General features: G+C 50.3%; 2 long non-coding RNA genes and 1 other non-coding gene across 3 annotated transcripts; all 3 read left to right on the top strand.

Moving 5' to 3' along the window:
* The first annotated feature begins 680 nt into the window (after positions 1-680).
* Positions 681-3075, top strand: LOC131839901 (uncharacterized). Its single transcript, XR_009357068.1, has 3 exons — positions 681-863; positions 1402-1631; positions 2443-3075. It is a non-coding gene; the product is annotated as an uncharacterized LOC131839901 (long non-coding RNA).
* Positions 3076-3837: 762 nt separating this feature from the next.
* Positions 3838-3941, top strand: LOC131840020 (U6 spliceosomal RNA). The gene has a single exon (XR_009357140.1). It is a non-coding gene; the product is annotated as a U6 spliceosomal RNA (small nuclear RNA).
* A 467-nt stretch (positions 3942-4408) lies between these two features.
* Positions 4409-9429, top strand: LOC131839902 (uncharacterized). Its single transcript, XR_009357069.1, has 2 exons — positions 4409-5271; positions 8778-9429. It is a non-coding gene; the product is annotated as an uncharacterized LOC131839902 (long non-coding RNA).
* Positions 9430-24121: the final 14692 nt, after the last annotated feature.

Here is a 24121-nt window from a genome sequence, read left to right on the forward strand (position 1 = left end):
ACAGGAGTGGACCTTTTGTATGCCCTCCTATTCCACTCTTACTCACTGAGTTAAAATGCATTCTGCTGCGTTAAGGTGCACGTGTGTCCCCATGGTTGGTGACTGTCTATGGAAAGATGCATTTAGAGGAAGACTTGTCTTCTAAGTGGCTTAAAGCCTTGCTGTCGAGTGCAAGGCCAGCTTTTATCATGAGAGGTGGCTCTGTGGGGCGACACTAGTGTCTGTCCACCCTCTACGCAAACACCAAATAGGCATCAAAAGCAAAGAAGCAGGAGTATGAGGAGGAAGTTCACAAGGAAGGGAGTGGGCAGCTCAATGTTGAGTATGAAAAGGTTCAGTTACTGTGTCTGTATCCCAAACTCCCAGATTGAAGGGAAAGTCAAAGGCACTCACCGCTGCAGAAGGCCCTGTGGCATGCCCCAGGCTGCAGAAAAAGTCCTCAGCAGATCTCCAGAGCCAGGGATCACCTTGACCTCCTTTTCTGCCCACCCATTCTCTCTTGACTTTTTCTCTCTACCCTATCCATCCCAGACCCTGCTGTGGTCAGAGGTCGCTGCATTAAAATCATGCCCAACAAGAGTTTTGCTGATGTCTTAGAATTTCTAGGGTGACCTAATTCCTTGTGTCTGTTTTTCACGACTTTTCTATTTTTTTCCCCCTCTCTTGTTTATAAGAGCGAATTGCTGGACTGAGATCAAGCGGTTCATGGTGCCAAAAAACCAGGGAAGCTGCTGAGGCTCCAAGGGCGCTGCAGAAGGGCCTTCAGGGGCAGCATCACCCCACTGAGCGGTGGCCTGGCATGCAGATCCATGGGACCGCTGGTGTCGGTCCTGCACCCCGGCTCACCAGGGCTCACAGCTCAGGTGCACGACAACCACCACTCTGGGCTCCATCAGCAAACTGCCCTCAGCTCTGGGGCGGGGGGGCATCGCTTTTACCTTCAAAGCTGGGGTGCAGGTGACTTGCACTGGTGTCCTATAGAAGAAAGAGAAAGTGTTCACGGCAGATGGAGGGGTGCACACTAGAATAGGGCGTAGATGACTCTTGCATTTTCTTCTGCTGGGAGCTCCTGAGACTTACAGCCTGGCGTGTCAGTTCACACCCCTGAGACTCCAGGGTTCCTGTGTGCTTGATACGGTAGGATTACTTCCCTGACCCTGGGCCCAGAAAATGAGAAAAATGCTATAGGAGCTTGCCCAAGATCTCTGAGATAATAAATGGAAAAGTCCCAATAGAAACATAAGTTTTTCTGAATCTAAGACTAAAAAGAAGTTACCCATATATCAAAAGGTTTAGATTGTAGTGTTTGTTCTTTCAATCATACTTAAGTGGTGGGATTATTTGAGAGAACCTGATGGTGACTCTTGTGTGACCCATATTTAATCTGCTTGATCTATGCAGGTGCTCCTTTGCACATTCCTTAAAGGGAAGCCCCTTGCTGGGGTGAGCTCCCACGGACTTGGGAATGAAAGCCCCAACCAAGCATCTAGAGATTCTAGGTGCTTCCAGCCCATCAGCTCATTCAATGGATACTCTCATCACCCTCACCATGATCATCATCCCTTACCCCTGTCCGACACTGGACAAAGAGGCACAGAATCTTAATTCACTAGCCAGAGTCCTCCCCAGAGGTAAGGTAGTGTTGGCTCAAGCCCAGGAAATCTAGTCCATAGTCTCTGCATTTCACCACTTTGCTCTCTTCTCCGGTCTCTTTCTAAGCAGCCCTCGCTTTTCTCAACGTTTCTGTGGGGGAGAGGGGCACAGATTCAATTGTGCAGATGACCTGAACACACTGTGCTTGCCCTCCTGGAAGCTATAGCTGGGCTCAGTTCATTGCCAAAAGCCTCACCCAGGTATTTGGGATGACCCAAGAGAGAAAGAATATTTGGGAGTAAATCCTTTTAGATCTGCCCCCCAAATTTTAATGTGCACACAAATCCCCTGGAGAGGGTATGAAAATGCAGATTCGGAGTGGCAGGTCTGAAGTGGGCTGGATGCTGGACTCCTTCCTCACAAGTGGCCAGGTGACGCAGAAGTTTCTAGTCTGAACACCAGGCTTTGAGTAGCATGGCTCGAGACCACAGTTTTCCAGACTAGATTCCAGGGACTAGCCTGGGATTGTGTGAAGAGTTTTGAGTAAGATTTCCTTTGAAAAAGAGGTTTTCATGCTTTGAAAAAAAGTTTGAAAACCACAGCCCTAAATTTAATATCCCATACATTTGGAGATACTTACTAGAATGTGTGGTAAGAAATTTCTGTCCCAAAGATCATTTTTTTATAGACTTTGCTGACTCAGGGGAATCAGCAGCCATATTTGGACAGCTGGCCTCACAGTGACCTCCCTGCTACCTAATGGAAAATGTTGAAGGTACTCTACTTAGAAATAATTATATTTACATAGCCTCTGTGGTCTCTCTCTCTCTCTCTTTCTCTCTTTCACAGATGCTTGTAGGAGAAAAGAATATTCACTTCTGGAATTCATCAGCTCCAGCTGTTTACTTCCATTTGAGGCCAGAAACTTATTTTTTCCCCCTGTGGTTAACTTTCTTATGGGAGAGGGGGAAGGAAGGCCTCTAACATGCAATTATCAGAAATTGTTACCCTTCACCAACAAAATCACTCAATTTGTCCCAAATGTTGACTGAGAGCTCACCACCAGACCAGAGGAGACAAGATATGGGGGGCTGAAGGATCTTAATAGAATCCAGGGTCTTCCACCATCTCCAGCTGCATTCTTCAAGGATAGGATTCTGTGATCAGAGAAGTCAAGGAAATGCTGGGCTACACGAATTTGTCTACTATAGGATTTCCTAGAGTCGACGTAAGCTAATAAAGCTGTAATGCTCCAATAGTCACCAATAATCTTCCATGCTGGGGCGTCCCAGTGGCTCAGTTGGTTAAGTGTCTGACTCTTGGTTTTGGCTCAGATCATGATCTCACAGGTTGTAGGATAAAGGCCCGCTTCAAGCTCAGCGCTCAGCAGGAGTCTGCCTGGATATTCTCTCCCTCTCCTTCTGCCCCTTTCCCCACTTGCATATGCACTCTCTATCTCAATAAGATAGATAGATGATAGATAGATAGATAGATAGATAGATAGATAGACGATAGACAGGTTTAAAATTTCTGCAGTGTTTCTTAAATTTCCTTGACCCCAGACAGAGCCTGCTTTTTATTGAACATCTCAAGGAACACTTAGAATTCCATGGATCCCAATTTCTGAGACCAGCTGAAAGAGCCCCAGCTTCAGAGATTCTAACAAAATCCCTAAAGCTGGAGGACATCTGCCCTTGCTGTCTGGTTCTCAACACAAGAAGACACCAAGACCTTTCGCATCTGGAATTCCAATTCTTCCTGCCTAAGATTCTGGGCCAGCCCTGGGAGAGTGATGTCAGAGGCTGAGGTCAGAGGGCCACCCTGGTGGCCAAGGGCTGCTGCTGCAAGACTGGGGCTGGGTTTTATTCCTCCTTTGGGTCTCCGGGGTGGCCTCAGAGAGCCATCTGTAAATGTGGGTGGGGTAGGATGGAAGGGGATCACAGGAAGATGGTCAGAGGGACATGAAGGAGGAGGTACCCAAGCCAGTAGATATGCACAGCGTTCAGGAGACTGGGGAGAGTAGGAGAGAGGCCTCTGGGTATGAGAGTTGGGAACCTGGACAGAAAGTACAAATTTCAGGTGGGCCTGGGCCAGTGCAGTGGGAAATCAGCAAGTCACTAAGATTCCATTCGGGCCAATATTGGGTGGGGCCCTGTTTTGCAAGAGTACCCTTCTGCTGTCCTGGCCTCAGCTTACTCATTTCTCAAACAGGGAAGATTGATGGTTCTAAAGACCCTCCCAATAGTCGTTTTGGCAGCACATATACTAAAATTGGAATAATACAGAGAGGAGTAGTATGGCTCCTGTGCAAGGACGACATACAGATTCATAAAACGTTCCATATTTGTAGCTATGGAGAGCCTAGATGTCCATCAACATGAATGGATAAAGAAGATGTGAGATTATATATATATATATATGTATAATATGTATATATATATTGTGTGTATATATATATATATATATATATACACACAACAGAATACTATGCAGCCATCAAAAAACAAAGATCTTGCCATTTGCAATGACATGGATGCAACTAGAGGGTATTATGCTGAGCGAAATAAGTCAGAGAAAGACAATTATCATATGACCTCACTGATATGTGGAATTTGAGAAACAAGACAGAAGATCATAGCAGAAGGGAGGGAAAAAGGAAACAAGATGAAACCAGAAAGGAAGAGAGACCATAAGAGACTCTTAATCTCAGGAAACAAGCCGAGGGTTGCTGGAGGGGAGGGGGGTGGGACATGGGGGTGGGGTATGGACATTGGGGAGGGTATGTGCTATGGTGAGTGCTGTGAATTGTGTAAGACTGATGAATCACAGACCTGTACCCCTGCAACAAATAATATATTATATGTTAAACAAAACAAAAAATCCTCCCGGTCTGGCACGTCCCTAAATATGGTGGTTCATTGGAAGCAAGTTGAGTGAGCCTAGGGGGTACACAAACAATTTTTTATTTTAATAGTGATGTTTTTGTTTTAACATTTATTAGAAAAAAATGTGAACTAGAACCTCCTGCTAATGCTCTCCCCAGCATTCCTGCATCAATGGAGGCTTAAAAAAGAAGGAGCCCCTGGGCCTCCAGCTTTGCTCAGCTCCTGAATTCTACACAGTAGGGAACAGACATGACAAACATGAGAGCAGGCAAAGGGAGCTGTAGTTATGGATGCCCAGGAAAATTCAGAATTCCCTCCAGGGAAGTAGGCTTCCTGACTATGGGAGGGAGCAGGTCCCTAGGGCCAGGGGAGGTGTGACCATGAGGTCACAGGCTTGGCATGCCCCCCTGTACCCCAAACCCCCTCCAACCAGCAGCCAGGAGAGGGCTGGGCAGTACCCAAGCTCAGCTGCTTCTTAAAACAGCAGTAACTGTCATGTGTTCCCTTTACTGAGGCCTTCGCTCGTCTGCTCTCCAGTGTCTTTGGTACCCAGATCCCAAGTCACGGAGTGCTTCTCTCCCAGCTGTGCCGTTTGTCCCCGGAAGAGACAGACGCCTGAAGATATCTACTGTCTGCAGATGAAAACAAAATGCCAGAAAATGCCCCATTTCCTGTCTGTCCAGCTGCCTTACAGTCTTTGGATTCCGAGACTTGGACTGCATGCACAGCATGAGATTACCTTAATTTACGCTGCTCCCAAGTACACCTTGCGAAGCTCTGTTTAAACTGAAAGGTAAGAGAGTGCTCCCTGAGTTAATTCCAACTAGGTCTCCAGCTGACCCCTTAATGCTGCAGTTTAATGTGACACAGGCTTCTCTGCAAAGCAAATGGCCGGGCTTAAATAATGTAAAACTTTCTATTTTCTGACTCTGGTTCCAACCTGGCTCCGGCAGGAGGGCTCTGCCCATTCATCACTCTCCTGCCGGGAATATTAATAACCACGGGGGGTTAGTGAGGGCCTGTTCTGTGTGAGGAGCTATTCTAGGAACTTGACATTTATTAACTCACTTAACTCCATGAGCCAGGGACAGTTATTATTCCCATTTTAAAGATGAGGCAAGTAAAGCACAAAGAGGTTAGCGCCCAGGGTCGCATGGCCGGGTAAATCACAGGGCAGGGCTTTTGAACACTTAACGGGAAGGTGCCCTCCCTAGAGAAAAGCTTCCAGGCCTACATCTTTCTAGTCATAGGCTCAAACAAAACAAAACAAAAACCAAACACCAGATATGTGGATTGCAAGTCAGCAATTTTCGCTGTGGATTGAGGACACTGAAAGCTTCCTCTAGAACAACATGAGAATTTAAGAATCTCAAAAAATCTCCAGGTAGCTGGGTTTTGAAATGTGACTGCAGGCGAGGAAAAAACCTGAGGCTGGCACCAGCTGGGCAGTCCAAGCTACCCAGTGGGGAGACGCCAGGAGAGAAGGAAGGAGAAGACAGGGAGTGGAGAACCCCTTCTGGAACCTCTGTCCCAGGGTTTGGTGCAGGGGAGAGAACCCCTTCAGTTCTTCCATGGGGAGCATCCTGGGAAACCCATCAGTGGGTACAGGGGGTTCAGTGGGAAGCTGATCTCACCTGCTGCTTATCAGCCCAGCTTATCGGGGGAATAGAAATCAGTTTTGTACAGAATGGCAAATGTTGCACTGTTAGCCACATGGCCTTGGACCTGGAATCCAGGTGGGCCCTGGGGGCTACACTCAGCATGCTGGTGTCTGCCTGGTTGGCACCCCACGGGTTCGTGTGGGTCCATGTGCAGTTTCCTGCCCACCCTGGCCCTGGGTAGTACCTGGTTGCTAGGCCATCAGTGATGCTCCCAGCAGGAAAAAGCCCTATAGACAGGACAAAGTAGGCATACTTAGGCCATGGGAGCCGGTAAAAGCAGACAAGCCAATGCAGCCACCAACCAGGGACTTCTCCAGGCTTTGGAGGGTAAACTGGGTCTAAGGTCCTGGGCCTGGGAGCTCAGCCTCAGGATTCTTCTAGCCACGCCCCCCACCCCCCCACCCCGCGCTCGTTCTAGCCACGCCCACCCACAAAAGCATTCTAGCTATGCCCATGCTTAGGCTCACTTGGCCACGCCCAACCCCCCAAGCTCCTTCTAGCCACGCCTACTGCCCCTGAGAGCTGTGCTGTACCGTCTCTCTGTTGGTGGTCCCAGCCTTCAGTCTCCAGCCAGTACCTCCCTTCTCAACTCCTGACGGAATACACAACTGCCCACCTGACATCCTCACTTGGGTATTTCATGCGTATCCCAGATTTCACACTGATCGCCTCTGCACCAGACCTTCTCTTCACCTTGGCTAGTGCCAACTCCATCCTCCCAGGTACTAGGCCAGCAACTCTTGAAATGATCCTTGATTTCTTTTTGTTTTTCACCCCTCACACCAGCATGTTCTGTATTAGGTTGTCTGCTCACAACATATACTCCTCACTCCTGGGCCTGTGTCTTGATCAAGACCCCTGCTTCCCACCTGGACCTTTGCCTTGGCCTCTGCACAGCTTCCTGGACTCTCCTCTGACTTCCCACCTGGCTGCTGAGGGAGCCCTTGTCATGGGAGTCAGGCCATGGCCCCCTGCTCAGAGCCCTCTAAGATCCCACCTTGACCAGAGCACGGGCCCTCTGACCTGGCCTTGGAGCTCCTCTGTCCTCCTGTGCTGTTGCACTCCCCCTCCCCCTCCAGCCACTCTGGGCCCCTTGCCCATCCCAGCGGGCCCTCGTCCTTCCTCAAAGCATGCTTCCCAGATATCTGAATGACTTGCTTCCTTGCCTCCAAATTCTTCCAGTCGCCACCCTCCCAGTGGGGCCTACTTGGGTCACTCTACTGACAACAACTGCCCCCTCCCAGGCCCATGACATTTCCTCCCTCCCTTTCCTGATTCCTTTCCTCCATAACAGTTTCCCCTTCTATGCATTCACTGTCTGCTCCCTTCCCCGGGGAGGCAGGGGCCACAGATGCAGGATCTTCACCCACATTGGCTGCTGCTGTATCTGAGCACCAGGCACCAGTAGGTGCTGATGCTGGTTTGTTACCCAAAACCCCGCCTATCTGCAGCATAAAGACCAAGAGCCCTCTTCAAACAGAGGAGATGCTCACTGTTAGGATTTATAATCCTTAAACCGAAGACCTTCAGCTTTCTGGCCTCCCCTGTTGCCCACATCCCCAGGGAGCTCACTCAGGCCCGGCTCTCTGGATCTCAGCCATCAAGGGAGGGAGCAAGGTGGTCCCTGGGGACATCTGAGCTGCGGGACAGAGACTTTGTCCTCTTCTTGCTGGGACCCTAGGGAAACCTGGGGACCAGGAGCTGCCCCAGAGGCAGTCAGGTAACAGGAATAGTTGGAGGTTTGCTAACCATAGGCTGGCTGGCGACAGGCTGAGGCACTAAATTCAGGCAGGCAGACAAGGAGCCCGTGGCCTCACCAAGACGCAGGGCAGGCGGGACCCCCCAGTGCTATGTGCTGTCTCTTCACCAAACTGCAAGCTTCTGGAGGGCAGGGCCTGGCCTTGGCCCTTTTCCTCTGCCCAGCGGCTGCCTCAGAACTTGATACACAGTAGGTATTCGTCAGAGGCTCATGAGGTGAGCTAAGCAGTCACCAAGTGACCTCTGGGGTCACTGCCTTTGTTTGCACATTCTTAGCATGGGCAAAACCCTGGAGGGGTGCACATATGGAAGATATGGTTCCCCCCAGTTTTGCCTCCCGGTTGGTTTCTTGGGATCAACCAGTTTCCTTTGAGGTAAGGCAGCTGTGTCTGCTCCAGGATGTTTCAGAGTGGCCTCCGCTCTCCACTCACCCTGGGTTACCCCCAGGGCATACCCCGAAAACCAGAAAAACGGAGCCCTCCTGAGCCCCGAGAGACAGAATGACATTTCTACAAGCCCTTTTGAAAAGAGAAAGGAGCCTGGAAGATCAGACCATAAAGAATCATCTCCTACATTTTCCTCCTTCTGCCCATCATAGAGGACACGAGGGAAAGGGCGGGATTCACCTGGTTTCCCTACACCCGTCCCCTAATGGTTGCATCTTCTCTCCCACGGGGGGAACACAGCCTCCTTCACAGCTCCCTTGTTGCTTTCCTTCTCCAGGATGGTTTGCCGCTTTGAGACGGTAGGAATCTAGTGTGATTCCTGAAACCTGGGAGATTTTCCACCTGGGGGCTCACGCTTTTGCAGGGAACCGAAACTGTGCCCTACCTGTTCTGCATAAACCAGGACAACCCCCAAGTCCCTCCCACCCTTTCAGATCTATCCTTGAGGTCTCCACGCAGCTTTCACCACCAAAGGGAGGCCGCCAACCACACCAAGAGACCTGTCCCCAGCTCGGAATCCCCGAAACCCCCAGAGCGGGGAGGAACGGCTCCATTTCGCGTGACAGCTAGCTCGCTTGAGGATCAGTGGAAAACTCAGCGACACTGGGAGTAAAGAAGTTGGAAAGAATGTTGGTCTTTGCTGGGATTTAATATGACAGATTTCTGGCTCTGAACTTGGACAAGATTAACTCTTCGTTCTGAAGGAAAAAAAGGAGGGGAAAAAAAAAAAACCCACCTCTCTGAAATCACAGTTTGGTGGAAAAATGTGCAGCTCTCAAAGTGTCACAGGCCATCAGATTTGCACGTTCCCTTTTTCCGGGGCTGCATATTTCCTGCGTCGGACAATATGTTTGTTACCCTTCTTCTGTGCCAGGGACACATACAGTAAATTGTCAGCTCGAACCATGTAATCTCTTAACCAGAAGGCTCCAACATCTGCTGGCCAGTTGTCGCATGGTTGGATCATTAACATGGCTTCTAATTTTACCCTTTGAATTTAACATAAAAGTTTTAATGAGCGTATGTAATTCATACTTTCCAACTTCAGAGAGTCCTGAAAGAGAAACCTATGCTTTTATAATCCAAGCCTCTGACGTAGCCGGTTTTATTTTTAAATCCTGCTTCCCCCCCAACCCCGCCCGTGCACAAATGCATTATAAAAGAGACCACTTGGACATCATCTCCCTTTCCAAGAGAGGCATTCAAATATTTGTCTAGGTTTTGGTGAAGAGCCCCTTTCAAGTTTGGGCTCAGATGATAGGGCAGACGTGCGCATTCTACATTTCATCCTGAGAATTGTGTTGTGAGCCCCCATTCATCCGTCTATAAAAACAAATTGAAAATTGGCATGAGAAAGACGACCCCTGAGTCATGTTGAGAGAATTCAGTTTTAAAACTTGCCATCACTCTCATGCCTGTTTTTACTGAAACGAGCTGGGGTTAGTAATGGGTTGTTCCTGCCAGTTTAGTTCACTTTTCCCATTGCCTCCTCTCTGGGTATGCCCTCAGTCTCCAGCCTAGAAAGTGACTGCACTGGATTAAATGTAATTTGGAGTGACCTTTTTATTCAGAGACTTGCCTCCGTTAATATGTTTTGGGCTATTTTTTAGGAACAGACTCCAAGAGACGAGAGCAGAAACATTCAAAGCCAATAGAGAGAGACTGTCCCTTGAACACCAACTAGAGCTGTGCTTCTCATTTACCAGCTCCCGGTCAGTTTCAAAAGGAATCCCCCGTTTGAGTACTTGCCTCCTGTTCGGGGTCTTCTGTACTGAAAGCTTAATGAAGCTTTAAAGCAAAAGTCCCAGAACGAAGTTTGTTAGTGTGGCTTATTAACTCCTGCTGGAAGTTCCGCCCATGTTCTACAGACACACATCCTTTTCTGCCATGTCCATTTTATCTGCTCCTGCCCAGGAGAAGGGGACAGCAACACCAATGGTGGATTGTTATAGGAGATGAAGGGGACAACTTCCCTTTAATTCTCTCAGGTTTATGCAAGTTCGGAAGTAGGATTCCACTGCAGCATTTTGTAGGGAGAACCACATCTCAAATATGCAACATTGATTCAAACGCGCGAGGCTGATGAGCTTGACCCATTCATTCCTCAGGAGCTATGTATTGAGTTCTGTTTTATGCTGGGCAGTTTCTGAGCCCCAGGAACATAGTGGTGAAGCAGAACAAAAACCTTACATTCTAGCACGGCGTGAAAAATGATTAACCCATAAACGATTTGCCTATGGCAGTGAAATTTTTCTCTTGAAGAGCTGAAGAAAATTTCTAGTTTCTCTGGGGACTAGCAGTTCGCTGTTTTTCTAGAATTCTTAGGAAATTGTGCCCGTAAAACACATTTCAACAGCTAGCGGCCAGCACTGGGGCTGGTAAAGGGGCAACAGCCCTGGCAGTGGGGTCGGATGGCAGTGGGGAGCTATCTAGAAAGAATCTAGTCCAAGGATTTGGACTAAACAGGCTTGCAGTCATGGCATACGTGGGAGGGACCACCACCGCCTGTGTCGTCTCACATTCTCTAAAGAAGACAGAGGAGGGAAGATGGGGACAGTGACATGATAAGGGAGAATGAGGATCAGAGGGGAGGAAAAGGGAAGAAGTAGGGTGGGGAGTAGCTTGTGCGGGACTTCGGGCACCGAACCACATCCTACCCATTAACTGGAAAGGACAGAGCTGGCTTCCATCCTCTTCAATCAGTGGGACAGACCTGGCTTCTTTGTGGCGAGTTTCAAGGATGATGTGGCTTATTCCAGCTCTTTCTCTTCCTAAGCTCTTCCCTTTGTCCCTGCCCTGAAGAAGGGCAGGATTTGCAGGAAGAGTCCTGGGTCTGGAGCATATATAACGCAGGGGTCGGGCACCAGGGTGGCTCAGTCGGTTGAGCAGCTGCCTTCGACTCAAGTCATGATCTCAGGGTCTTGGGATCAAGCCTTATATCGGGTTCCCTGCTCAGTAGGGAGTCTGCTTCTCCCTCTCCATCTGCCCCTGCCCCTTGCATGTGCTCTCTCTCTCTAATTAATAAAATAATCTTTAAAAAAACACACAAAAAAATCACACAGGGGTTATCACGGTGCATGTGTCAATGGAATACGAAAGGAAATATGAAGGCCATGTAAAATCAGCAGCACGTCGGTTACCCCAGTGCCCTACCTCCTGAGATTTCTTAAGCTGCATCCTTGGAGCATTTTACATTTTTAGCTGAGCACATATTTGATGGTGCTGACTTAGACCGCTGCTGCCCAGTTTGGCTTCCCAGGACCAGAGACGAACAGGAGACGGGGAGAAGACAGCTGTGTGGGCTCACACTAGGAAGGTCTCGGGACTCTGCCAAGCCAAAGAGAAGGGTCATCCTTACTCTGAACATCTACCATACTTTCTGAATTCCTCCAAGAAGGCATTGATTGAGGTGGGGGTTGGGGGAGGAAAGAGAAAGCCAAGGAAAGGGATGGCCTTGCCACATGGATGGCCCACAGTCGCGCTCCCTCAACCGCATCCTTTCAGCCGCCTCCTCAGCCCTCAGCCTCTAGGACAGCTTAGCTTTGTTAACGGGATCCATCCATTCAGCTCTCCCAGTCCAGTCTGTCACCCAGCCCTACCCAATTCACCTTCAACCCCTCCAACCTGTGCTGGCCAATCTAATATGGCAGCTATTCAATTATTACAAATTAAATGAAATAAAAGATTCAGTTCCTTGGTCACATTCACATCCTCTCAAGGGCCCAAGAGCCACATGTGGCCAATGGCTACCATATGGGGCAGTGCACAGAGAGAGCCCTTTCCCCTCGCAGCCGGTTCTGTTGGGCAGAACAAGGGACTGTGTCCCAAGGGAGCACAGTTGGTGCGAAGCCCAACTGTCCTGTCTGTGGCTCTCTCACTGAACCCAGGCATTGCTACTTGAGGAAGTGACAGCCTCCCTCAGCCCAGAGTTTCACCATTTCTGGCCAGGACTAATGTTATAGTCTCCTAGATACCTCAACTTGACCCTGAGGGTTAGCATGCTGCCCGGCAGAAGTGTCCTCACTGCATACTTCCTGGGGGGCTCTAGGTTCTGAGCATCCTGCCTACCAGCCCTGCAGCACTACGCCCTCCAAGCTTGTTCCTCCAGGCCCCCTCAGTGTCGCCCCCTCTGGCCAGGCGACAAGTCTTCCAGGCAGTCCCTCATCCTTCCTCTGCTCTCCCACACACAGGCTGTTATTTGGTCCTGGAGGGGCCACATTCATGGTTGTCCTCCTTTCCAGCTGTGAGCCCTGCCTGGGATGTGGGAAGATCCAGGGGCTGTCGAGAGAGGGCTGACCACAAGGGAGGGAAGGGACGCAGTGACAGATGGGGAACACCCAGTCCACCTTGGCTGGGGCTCTTACCTTGATGGGCCAGTCGGCAGCGCCAGAGGCAGTGGCTGTCAGCCCAGTTGGTCTTTTGGATCACCTGCAGGTCAGGTGAGTGTGAGTCTCTGGGTGGGAATGGCCTGGGTGATTTGAAGGTTCCCTCTGAGATTTCAGGCACCACCAGAGCTGGGGAGCCTCTGGCTCTGGGCAGGAAGCAAGGCCAGCTTGCTTTCCACTTCCGCCGACCTTCTGTTGAACTCAGGGGATGCCACGGCTGCCTTGTGACCAGAGATCTATGAGGATCACACACGGTGAATGTAGGTTCTTATGCATGTCCCACAGTGTGGGACAGAGGAGGGGAGTACCGCAGAATGGAACCTGAGATCCCACACCGGGCCGTGTGACGGAGGACAGATCGTGTCCCCAAGTTGTGCAAGTTCTCTCTACACCCTTTTCTCACTCTAAAGAGGCAAAGGTTCGGAGCATCATTGTACCACTGGACATTGTTATAGAGGGGGGACGCTGATGGGACATGATTGGACACTGGGGCCAAGTGGACCTGGATGACTCTGGTGTCTCCCAGTAGGACAAAGAAATGGCACATGTGTGCATGCTCATGTGAATGTATGTTATGCGTAGGCACATGTGAATGTGTGTGTGAATATGCACACATAGGAGTGTGTACAGGTTTGTGTGCAAGTGCATGTGTGGTTGTGAGTGTGCACATGCATGTGTATACATGTGAATGCAAATGTGTGTGCTATGAGAGTATATATGCAAACACACGAGTGTGTGCTTTGTATGCATGTGTGAGTGTGTACATGCATGTACGTGTATGTGTACACGTTTGCGGGTGTGCACTTTGCAAGCATGTATGTGTGTGGGGGGGTGTGCATGTGCACAAGTGTAAGTGCGAATGTGCATGTGAGTTCACATGCATGTGTGTGTGAGTGTGGGTACGCACGTGCTGAGAACTAGAGAGAAGAGCGGTAAGTGTGGCAACAGAGACTCACCCGTGGACCCTGGGACCCTGCCCCACCTTCCTCTGCTGCTGGCGAGTCACAACCTAACACCAGCATGAGGTCCAATCTCGAGACCAAGCTGGATTCGGAGGGCAGGCGGGGCCCTGCGGGCTTTGCAGATGAACCGAATGAGTGAATTCAGAGAACAGTGTGACTGCCATGGGCAGCGGAAGTGCAGCAAGAAGAAAGTGAGCAGGAAGCCCGGGGCTGCCTCCTCACCTACCAGAGGTGTGGCCCTTCACTTCTGCGAGCCCCTCGCGTGTGGGCAGGGTGACCACGGTGCGCGCCTCTGACTGCTGTGTGGGGCTCGGGTGGGTTCAGGGTCGGGCACAGGTTCCATGCTGGCCCTGCTGGGCTTGCCAGGCCTCTGCTTTCTCAGCGGGGGCATCTCCAGGCCAGATAAACAAGCCCGGCATGAGCTCTGGCCTGGGGGGCAGCGCCCAAGCCCCACAGACGACCCGTCCGGAGCAAGGCTCTGTGAGTGAGTGATTTTGGCTCCATATAAAGGTACTGGAGAGGATTTCCAAAGTCCTAGTGGCCTTTGAAAAAGCCTAATAAATACTCCAGAGGGGAGCTGGGTCTTGCTGAAACACTGCGGCCAGGCTGGAGCTGGGCCTTGGAACTGGTGCCCAGTGCCCCACATCAAGCCTTTTCTCTCCGTGGAGCCTGTCATTCCAGCCATGTGTCACTGGGAATAGCAGAGACATCAAAGCTGTGCCCCTCATAAGGGAAGATTCACATTTTCAGCCCCTCTCTGAGTGCCCCCCTAAGCACACAGAGACCCCCCAGCCCCTTCCAACAGGAGTCTCTGGCTTCTCTTTGGTTGGCCACTATGAAATCCTGTAGAACAACTATTGGAGACAGAAGCTTAGGCGTCTGCATTATTGGAACAGACTTCTGATTTTTCCTCCCTGCATGCCTTTCTCACAGAACCCTCTCTCTAGAGTGCATGCACTCGTGTTTGCTTTGGGGGGGTCTTTTCTTCTTCTTCTTCTTCTTCTTCTTCTTCTTCTTTTTTTTTTTTTTTAAAGATTTAGTTACCTATTCTAGAGAGAGACAGAGAATCCTCAAGCAGAGTCCAGCTGAGTGTGGAGCCTGACGCAGGGCTCGATTTCATGATCCTGACATCATGTCCCAAGATGAAACCAAGAGTTGGACTCTCAACCAACTGAGTGGTTGGGGATCTCTCTATGGACATCATCCCACCCCAGGCCAAGAGTGGGCATGTGACCAAGGCTTTGGCAGTGACAGGCAAAGGACCCAAACCCATGACCAGGACTTCTGCCGGCAGACTGGGGAAAGCTGTTTCCTCTTCTTGTAGTCGGGAGATGTACGGCTTGGTAGGTTTGGGGCTGCCAGTGTCCATCTTGTCTCCACATACAGAGTCTGGAGAATAGACCCAACAAAGGCGAGAGCAGACCAAGCCACGGAGCCCTGATAACATCCTCTGGGCACCTCTGGGTAGTGTCTAAACTTTTCAGCACCTGGCCCACCCCTGCCTCATTTTTGAGTCAACGCGGTTTGAGCTGAGTTTCTGTCACTGGCTACCATATGCTGATCATTAGGAAGCTCACTGCAGAGACTTTATTCCTAGCTGTTGGCAAATAATGTCAAACCCTCAAAACACGAAAACGGACAACTGGGAAGAGCTGAGATAAATGACTGTACATGACATTGGCCAGTGCAGGCTTCTAGGGTAGGGTCAGCACCCTGAGGCCAAAGCTGGATGGGAGGAATGGTGTGACATTGATGTGGGAGTGAAGGTGTGGGCAAGAAAAGGGGTGGGGGCGAAAGAGAGGGAGTAAAGAGATTCCAACTCCGCCTGACTTTTCAATTTGTTCATCACGCAGAGCTCTGGGGAGGATGGCTTAGGGCCGGGATTCTAGGAGAGAACGTGTCTCTACAAAATGCTTGTCAGTAGCTCCCACTCTCCCCTCTCCCATTCTGCCGCTCCAATCTGAGACCTCCCACGAATCCAATCACCTGGCCAATGGACAATTTGGGGGCATTGCCATGTGCCAAGTTCAAAACTGGGCCCCAGAGATGTAAAACATGCCTCCTTAAGGGGCTCATGATCTTACGATCAGCAGCGACAACAAACATGAGCAAACATGACAAATGACCCCAACGAACACAGGGAGAATGAACAGGGAGTTCATTCTCCAGAATGAGCAGGAAAAGAATGTGGCAAAGCTCCATGATCCGAACGAGAAACCATTCCTATCGTCCCTATCCTCTCAAGACTGGAAGAGAAAGCTTGCACGCTGGTCTGCAAACCACCTCCTTTTCCTTCCCTCTTTCCCTCCTGGCAGGCCCTGAGCAGGGGTGGGGGGTGCGGTGGGGTGTCTTATCTCAGGCAGGTGCACAGATGTGCAACTACCCGGGGCAGAGGTAAAGGCCGGTAGTGGGTCTGTCATGTGCTGTTACCTCAGGTCAGATGGCCGTGCTCCAGGGCACAGAGTGACAGAAGCCTCACCAATTACTCTTCCCCAGTCGCCTCTCTGGGCCTCTGTCTGCTCAGACACCAAGGCTCTGGAAACACCTGACGTGTGTGACCTCAGGAGAGAGGTTGTTCTTCAGGAAGCTTGAGTAGAATGGGCATGTCTGTACGATAGGCTCTTGGGTTCCAATCTAGTAATTGCTACTTGACAGCAAGTTACTTAACTGCCCAGGGACTCCGTCCCCTCATCTGTAAAATGGGTGTCATAAAAATACCTACCTCAGAGGGACACAGTGAGGTTTAAAGGAGCAAACAAACGCGAGGGCTTAGGCCAGTGCTCGGCACACGTCAGCTGCTACAGATGTCGCTATACTCACCCCTGAGGCCCCGGCAGACTGAGCAGAGGTGAGACCATCTCCTAACTGGAAGGGAACGATGCGGCCGTCCCTCAGGAGGAAGAAGGACTCTGTGCCCGGGTGTGACGGCCACGCTGGCAACTGCCAAAGTGAGCCATTCCCTCAGTGCTTATAAAAAAGCCCTGAAATACCAGTACCAAATGGCTAAACAAACCCAGATTGTTGCTGGGGATTTTGATGGGGAAAGGATTAACTCACTTCCAAGTGCCCTGGCTCCATCCCAACATTATTTACTTAGCTGAGAACTGCCTTTCAACACCAGCCTGGTGAGAAAGACCAGGAAGTCTGAGCCCTGGGGGAGGTGTGATGGGCGGAGAGGGGATGACGCGGGCAGGTTACAAAGACATTGGCGCCCCTCTCTGCTGGGTTTCTTGCTTGGCCAGACATCTAATTGAGGCACAGAGACACTGGAGCATTTTACTTTTTGTGTTCCAGAAAGGACTGCATAATCAGGCTCATAATCAGCAACTGAAGTCTCGGCTAGGGAGGGCTAGCTTTCACCTGCTTACTTTTTCCCAGTCGTTAATCGTGATGACGGTGGTCCCCGCCCAACCCCCTCCCCGGCTTTGTATGTGAGGGATACGTTCCAGGACCCCCAGTGGATGCCTGAAACCATAGATAGTATGGAACCCTACAAATCTGATATTTTCTCTTATCTGTATACACCTATGATAGAGTTTAATTTATAAATTAAGCACAGTGAGATTGACGACAATAACAAAACAGAACAATTATAAAAATATACCGTAATAAACATTACGGGAATGTGGTCTCCCTCCCAAGACATGACTGTCTGGTACTCCCCCTTCTCGTGCTGATGTGAGATAATAGAATGCCTAAGTGAAGATATGGAGGGTTGTCAATGACTTAAGCACCTCAACGTGGCGTCAGGCTACCACTGACCTTCTCACAACAACCCAGAACAAGGATCACCTGCTCCCGGACCCTGGTTGCCCATGAGTAACTGAAGCCCCGGGAAGGGGAACTGCAGACAAGGGGCACCACTGTATTATGATTTAAATCCCTCTCCCCTAGCATCCCTGACAACTGAAGTGCAAGGTGTTAAGAGATGTTCTCATGCCACATCCCTGGCTTTCTGTTTAATGTGCCTCTTTGCATATGTGAAACCAAAATCTATGGACCTGGAAGGTTCTAACTAAATGTTGATAATCTGTCTGTTCTGGGTGGACTTGCTTATGATGCATGTCGGCGGCGAGCCAGGCTGGGGGTCTTTGTGGTGGGAGCTGCTTTCCCAGGGACGTGCCTGTCCCGCTGGTGTGTGTTGTGTGCCCACAGGGGGCGTTTACACCAGTGACGCTGCCCCAGTGAGAGGGGCCCAGCATTCAGTTTATTCCCCAAACAGTCAAGTGTAGGAGTTTATGTCAGATGTTTTCGTATTTCCTCTCTGCTTTTAAGAATAGAGGGTAAAACATGAAGCTTTGATTTTTCGGAATGATATAGGAGCCATCATAGAAAGCTAAGGAGCTGAAAATTGTTACCAGTACTCGTTGAGTGCTTAACTGTGGGCTCCAGTGGTATTAAGAGCTGAAGACCTAAGATGAACTAGCTCCAGATGCTTGCTTTTAAGGGACTCATAGTCTGTGGCACCAGCAAATAGCCTTTGCCAGAACGAGTGGATGAAAACCCACATCTTCAGAGTGCCTCCCAAGGGGCTGGGCTTCTCTGGCTCCCCTAACAACTCTCTGAGGAGGCAGGACTGCCTACAACCGACAGCTGAGGACACGGAGGTGTGGAAAGGTGACTTCATCCCCGATTCCCACTGAGGGTAAGAGGTAGAGTGAGAATTCAAACCCAGATCCCTCTGCGCTCTGGGGTCTGTAATTTTCCAGTGGCATATTTGGCCTCGCCAAGTCTACTGGGGTTCTAGAGCAAGGGGAGGTGGGCTCTATCCAGAGAAGCTGAGAAAGGCCTCAGAGGGAGGGTGACTTCTGAACCATAGAATGAGCAAAGACCCCTTCCCCTTCATCGCCCATCTCGGAGAACCATGGGGGTAGCCCTCCAAGAAGGCTGGGGTGCGGGGGGGGGGCTCTGCTTCCTGCTAGTGCTGGGACATATGAATGAATCTTTCTCTTTGCCACAGAAAGAAAGGAAGGCCCAGGATCCCTGGGGAACCACACCCAGGAGGAAGGGGATCAAGGCTGGGCCACCAGACAGGGCTAATAGTGTGCCACGGGTCACAGGGCAGAGAGGAACACAGGTGATTCTTAAAATGATGCACAAAGGGGCGAGGGCTTGTTTTGCAGCATTGACAAACGACCCTTGAGGGATGAGGATCTCACCGTAATAAATTCTGCACACATCGCTCAGACTCATGCCTTGGAACTGCCATCATCCCAGGTCAATAACTGCTCTAGCTTGGGTGCTAAAATGTGCCCGGTACTTTTAAAGGGCTCCCGACTGTGTTTTTCAGATGTTGGCTGTGGGAGAATGCTCAGCTAAGGGCTAAGTGGTTGCCTGGGCCCCTCATTTCCGCCAAGGAGCTGTGAGCCCCTGGGAATAAGTGGACACCCTGTTAGATCACACACTGGTTGTCACAGGCACCCTCTAGCCGACGCACCCGGGCTGCTCCCTCTGGAGAGAGGTGCCCACCCCAGGTGGGGAGCAGGAAGAGGGGTTGTAGAAACAGCCCCAAAAGAAGAGTTCACCATCTTGGGTTTGGACTTAGTCTCTCCCACATGTCAACCAAAACTCAGAAATAAGCAAGCAAAACCCCACCAGCACGTATGGGCACTACACATGACTCGCCTTTAGATGCAATGGAGAAAACTCCAGAGCTTGTCTCTTGGGACCTGTTTAAATACTCCAGTGATAGTCATTTGTGATATCAACAGAAAGTCTGACCTGATGTTCAGTATCGATGGCCCCAAAGGAAGAGCGAAAGTCTGTACTAGAAAAAGCATGTGGGATCTGGGCTTATGATTTCATAAGGGAGAACTCTGCACCCCATCCCCTGCAGCCTCCTGAAGGGTCTTCTTTGGTAAATATTTCTGAAATGATCTAGGGGTGTCCTTCCAGCAGCCCTCGCCTTCAGTATCAATACCAGTACAATTCCTATCTGAAATGTCTTTTATAATTGTGTAATTACACACCTCATTTATCCAATTGTTAAGCCAAGAGACTGATTAAATATTAACAACTGCTTGGTTCTCGAGGCGTCATTAGTTGGAACACAACCCTGTAATCTCAGGTAACACCCGATGGTAATTATGCTGCACGTTCACACTCAGCTGAAAACCCAGAGCAGTCAATCCAGATAAGGTTGCCAGGTAGAAAATGCATTGCCTTTAAATCCCGTTTTCTCTCCCCGGTCTGGAGCGAGGTGCATTTCAGCCCGGGCTCAGGGTTTTTGAGAATGAACTGGCCCCTTGCTGAGTAATGGCTGGGGCCAGGGGGAGGCAGCGTGGCCATAACAAACAGCTCAATTCCTGCCTAGCCAGCCCTCTCCAGCCATAAATCCGACTGGGCTTCAGAAGTTATAATGGGATTTTTCCCCTAAGCACCAAGATGGAGAATCTGGTTTAGCGTAAGCATCCCTCATTTTAGGAAACAGTGCTGAGTCCGGCTGAGTTGGCGTTTGTTGCTTCCAGTGGGCCGAGGGATGGCGGGAGGTGGTGGTCCAGGCCCCACGACTCCCCGATCTGGGGCTGCACCCTGCCTGGCCCAGGTCTCCTGGGCTGAGCTGGCTGCAGGGCTTGGGAAGGGCTCTGCGTGGGCTGGCTTCCTTCCAAACTGGCTCTTTCTGCCAGGCCATCCCGACCATTTCCAGAGACCTGCAACTTGTCCACCTGCTTTTTCTTTTCTTCCACATTCTCTGATCCCTTCCGTTCCTCCCCCACAGGGCTCTGCATGCTGTAATTCCTGCGGGGGCTCCCAAGCCCCACAGCCTTGGCTTGCTGATCCCGGAGACCCTCGGGTCTCCTGTGTCGTGTTGGTCTGGCTCCCCAGGCTCGGGGACACCTGGGGATGCCTCTCCTTTGGCAAATGTCGTAGTCTGGGGACATATTCAGCAAGACCAAGTGCTCTGTGCATGCCTGGGGCAGTACTGAGGGCCTTAGCAGTCTTTCCTTCTAGCATCCTTCACACATGTGTGCCTTCCTGGTGGATGGGTCATGGTCTGTCTTCCTCTTGCCCCAGGCTATTAGGTGGTATTGCGGCTTTGTTCAGACTCCAGGGGCACAAGGGGACCGCCCTGCTGAAGCTGCCACTCTGGAACATTCCTTCACCACAGCTCAGATATGGGGGATGATGGCAAGGTCTGACCAGCCCCTCAGGCTGGCCAGGGTGGGCTATCTCCACTTAGCCCAGGAGGCCAGCCAAGATCTCCCTTCTGCCCCTGGGGTGGTGCTGGGGCACATCTGGAAGGCGGCTGCCTTGAGAAGAATCATGAAATCACACGTCACATCTCTTTGTAAAAATACAATACAAAGGATGCACGGCCGAGTTCCACGTGGCTACAGATGAGACAGCATTTGTGAGAAAGAATGAGCTCATTATTGCTCACGTCACACTTTTAAAAAAACCGCTACCTTTGCTGAACTCTGGGGAAATGTCTAGAAGAATCTGGGTCGGTGTTAAAAACTGATTAATACATGGAGATATTCTGATGGGAGGAGCAAAAGGAGGAAAGAGAAGGAGCAGACTGAGCAGAATTGATAGCAGGAAGGAAGCCTTGGAGCAGGAGAGAAGTCTGGGATGTCAGGAGACCCAGGCTGGAAGGGGGTGGGAGTTGCTGGCAGAAAGGATCCTTTAGGCTTCATTACATAACCTCACCCTCTGTGGTGTCTCCATGCCTAACCCTGATGTCTGCTGGCTTTATAAATTAATTGTGATAAAAGACGTTGGCCTGGACATGACATGTCAAAGATCCATTTCAGGCCAGGGAGAAACATGCAAAAAACAATCTCTTTTGCAAAATAAACATTCTGGGTTGCAGATTTGGGGTTTGCATTTCTTGCTCAGCAGGGCAGAGCTGTTTAAATCCACCAAAGCAAACAGGCTGGCAACAATCCTCTGGGGAAGAGGAGGCAGTTTTCCTCTGACAACTCATTTGCTCCATCTTAATTAGAGGAGGTTTTCGTTGTTGTTGTTTGTTTATTTAATACCAAAGTCAGGGGGAAAGTCAGATGGAGCAAAATTACACAATGTTCGAATCTCTAGCGGAGAGACTCAGGACATTAAAGCTGTTTCTATAAATCGCCTGGGGAATCATTAAAACTAACTTCGAAAATAAGGAGACTTGATCAGTGGCCCCTGTTTGCTAATTTCTTATTTGACAGCTTATCCAAGGATTTGCTCCTGCATTCAATCAGCCAGTTCTGTTGGAAGCCTTCCTCCCCTTCTGATGTTTAATATGGAGGTTCCATTTTCTGCTCCCCAACTGAACTATCCACCCCTCTGTGTACATCAATGTACCAAACTCTCATGCCTGGTGGCAAGGCTCCCTTAGCAGGTCCGGGGCTGCCCTGATGCTAGAAAAATATCCAGAAAGGCCCACCGTGGCTCCTGCCTCTGTGGATTTATCATTTCTCTTCCCTATTTTGCAACTGTTCCCAGGGACTGCCTTTTCGCAGCTGGCAGTAGGCACACGGCGCCCGAGGCACTGAGCCCCAGAGACATGACAGGACTGCTTGAGCCATGCCTGAAAAATGTGGCTCGTCTTACAGCCGTGGTGGGAAAAATGCAAGACTTTAATTGGTTCTGACTTCAGAATTCAGATCATAGTTTTCCCTGGAGGTGTGCACTGCAGGAAACAATATTACCAAAGCCAGGTTCTTTCTACACCGTTGAAGTCAATCAAGTTGCAGGATCATTTGTAATGGGAAAACGAAAGAGAGCATTCAAACATTTAATTACAATATTTTGTAATTGTTGAGCGACCAGTGACATTACGAAATGCTCTTGGTGACCAGCTGCACCATGTCTCTGTGTGAGAAAGCAGAAACGCTCAGCAAAAATGAAGTAATTGTAGGCACCTTTTCTTCTCTTCAATCTTTCCCAAAAGGGACCAATTCAAATAGATAATTTGACTCGATTGTTTTTAATTACATTGTAAACATTTAAAAAAAAAAACAATCTAGGATAAAGGTGAACATGAGTCAGTTGGTAATAAAATTCAGGCTCCAATTCTTCTTGGATGACAGATGAAATGAGTTTAATATATTCTTGCTCCGTGGAAAACACAGAGCATTTAAAACTGCAAACAACTGAATTCAATTAGCAGACCTTGTTCAAAATGGCCTGGAGAACCGGAGGGCCAGGAACTCAAATTATCCACCCATTGTAGAATGGGGAAAGCATCACAGTTCAGGGCTGATATGAATTGGTGAAGAAACAATATAAAATTGGTCCCTGTGTTTTTCCATCCAGCCATATCTGGCAAGCAGATCCACTAAGAGATTCAGCTGTTAATGCTTTCAAGCCCTCACCTTACATAAGCCCTTAATTCATCAGAAAGATATAAAAGGGGAGAAAATACATTCAGTGTTGAAAGATGAACTACTAACTGCATTGCTTTGAAATGCAAGTGAATCCCGGCGGTGAAGTTCAATTCCAAATTTCCCTGCACTAATAAATCACAATCAGCAGTTCCTGGGGGGCCTGTGTGCCCTGCTCCCCACTTCGGGCCTTGACAGGCCTGGGAGAAACCTGGCCTGGGCCAGCCTGGGACGGTGACGTTTTTGACTTGGGAGAAGGGAACATCCGTCCGGTTTGCAGAAGAGCAAGGCCCTGCCTCAGTGTTCGTGTTTGAGGGAGGTGGCTTCCATGGTGGGGCCGGCCATGAGTGCTCCTGCCCAGGATTGCACACGTGTTTCATTGCTCTCACTGGTTGGGAGCAGAAACCCTGGGGGACACCTGTGTGGCCTACAGGTCCAGTCCTTCCTTTAACTAGCTGTGGATCAAGCTCAGTGGCAGACACAGCACAAGGCCCTCAAGGTCCAGAGAGAGATGATGTGGACAAGGCGACCGGAAGGCATTGTGCCTATATCTAATTTCCAAGAGCCAGACGGTGGTCCGAGAGTGAGGGGCTGGGCCACCGGGGGAGCGAGGCGTCAGGGTACCCGCTGAGCGCCGTGCCTCCGCCCTACTGGTCATGACAACCAGGGGCCCAGGGGCTGACGGTTGAAATCAACCCGACCTCCCATCGGGCCTGCTCCAGGGTGGGTGGAAAGAGGGTAAACACAGGCTCAAAGGTCATCAGAAGAAAACTTGAGGACTGCCTCCCACCTTGGGTCCCAATAAAACGCGGTGTCACTGTTGAGGTGGAGGGCACAGCCTCGTGTGGGTGGCGTGGACGCTCAGCTGGGCTCCTTGGTTCATGACCATGGGCGAGGGGTCAGGTGAGCCCAGAGAGGGTGAGGTGGCAGAGCCAGGGCAAGGCCAGTGCCCATCACCACAGTAGAGAGCAGGGAGGGCCAGCCGGGGGCGGGAACTCTGGGCAGCTCCAAGGCGATGATCTCCGAGCCAGAGCCAGAGAGGAGTTGGGTCCATATTCCTTGGCTGGCAGGTACATGGCCAGGCCCATAAACCATGGGACATGGTGAATCTTGGCTT

This window comes from Mustela lutreola, chromosome 8, assembly GCF_030435805.1.
Source record: "Mustela lutreola isolate mMusLut2 chromosome 8, mMusLut2.pri, whole genome shotgun sequence".
Lineage (NCBI taxonomy): Eukaryota > Metazoa > Chordata > Mammalia > Carnivora > Mustelidae > Mustela > Mustela lutreola.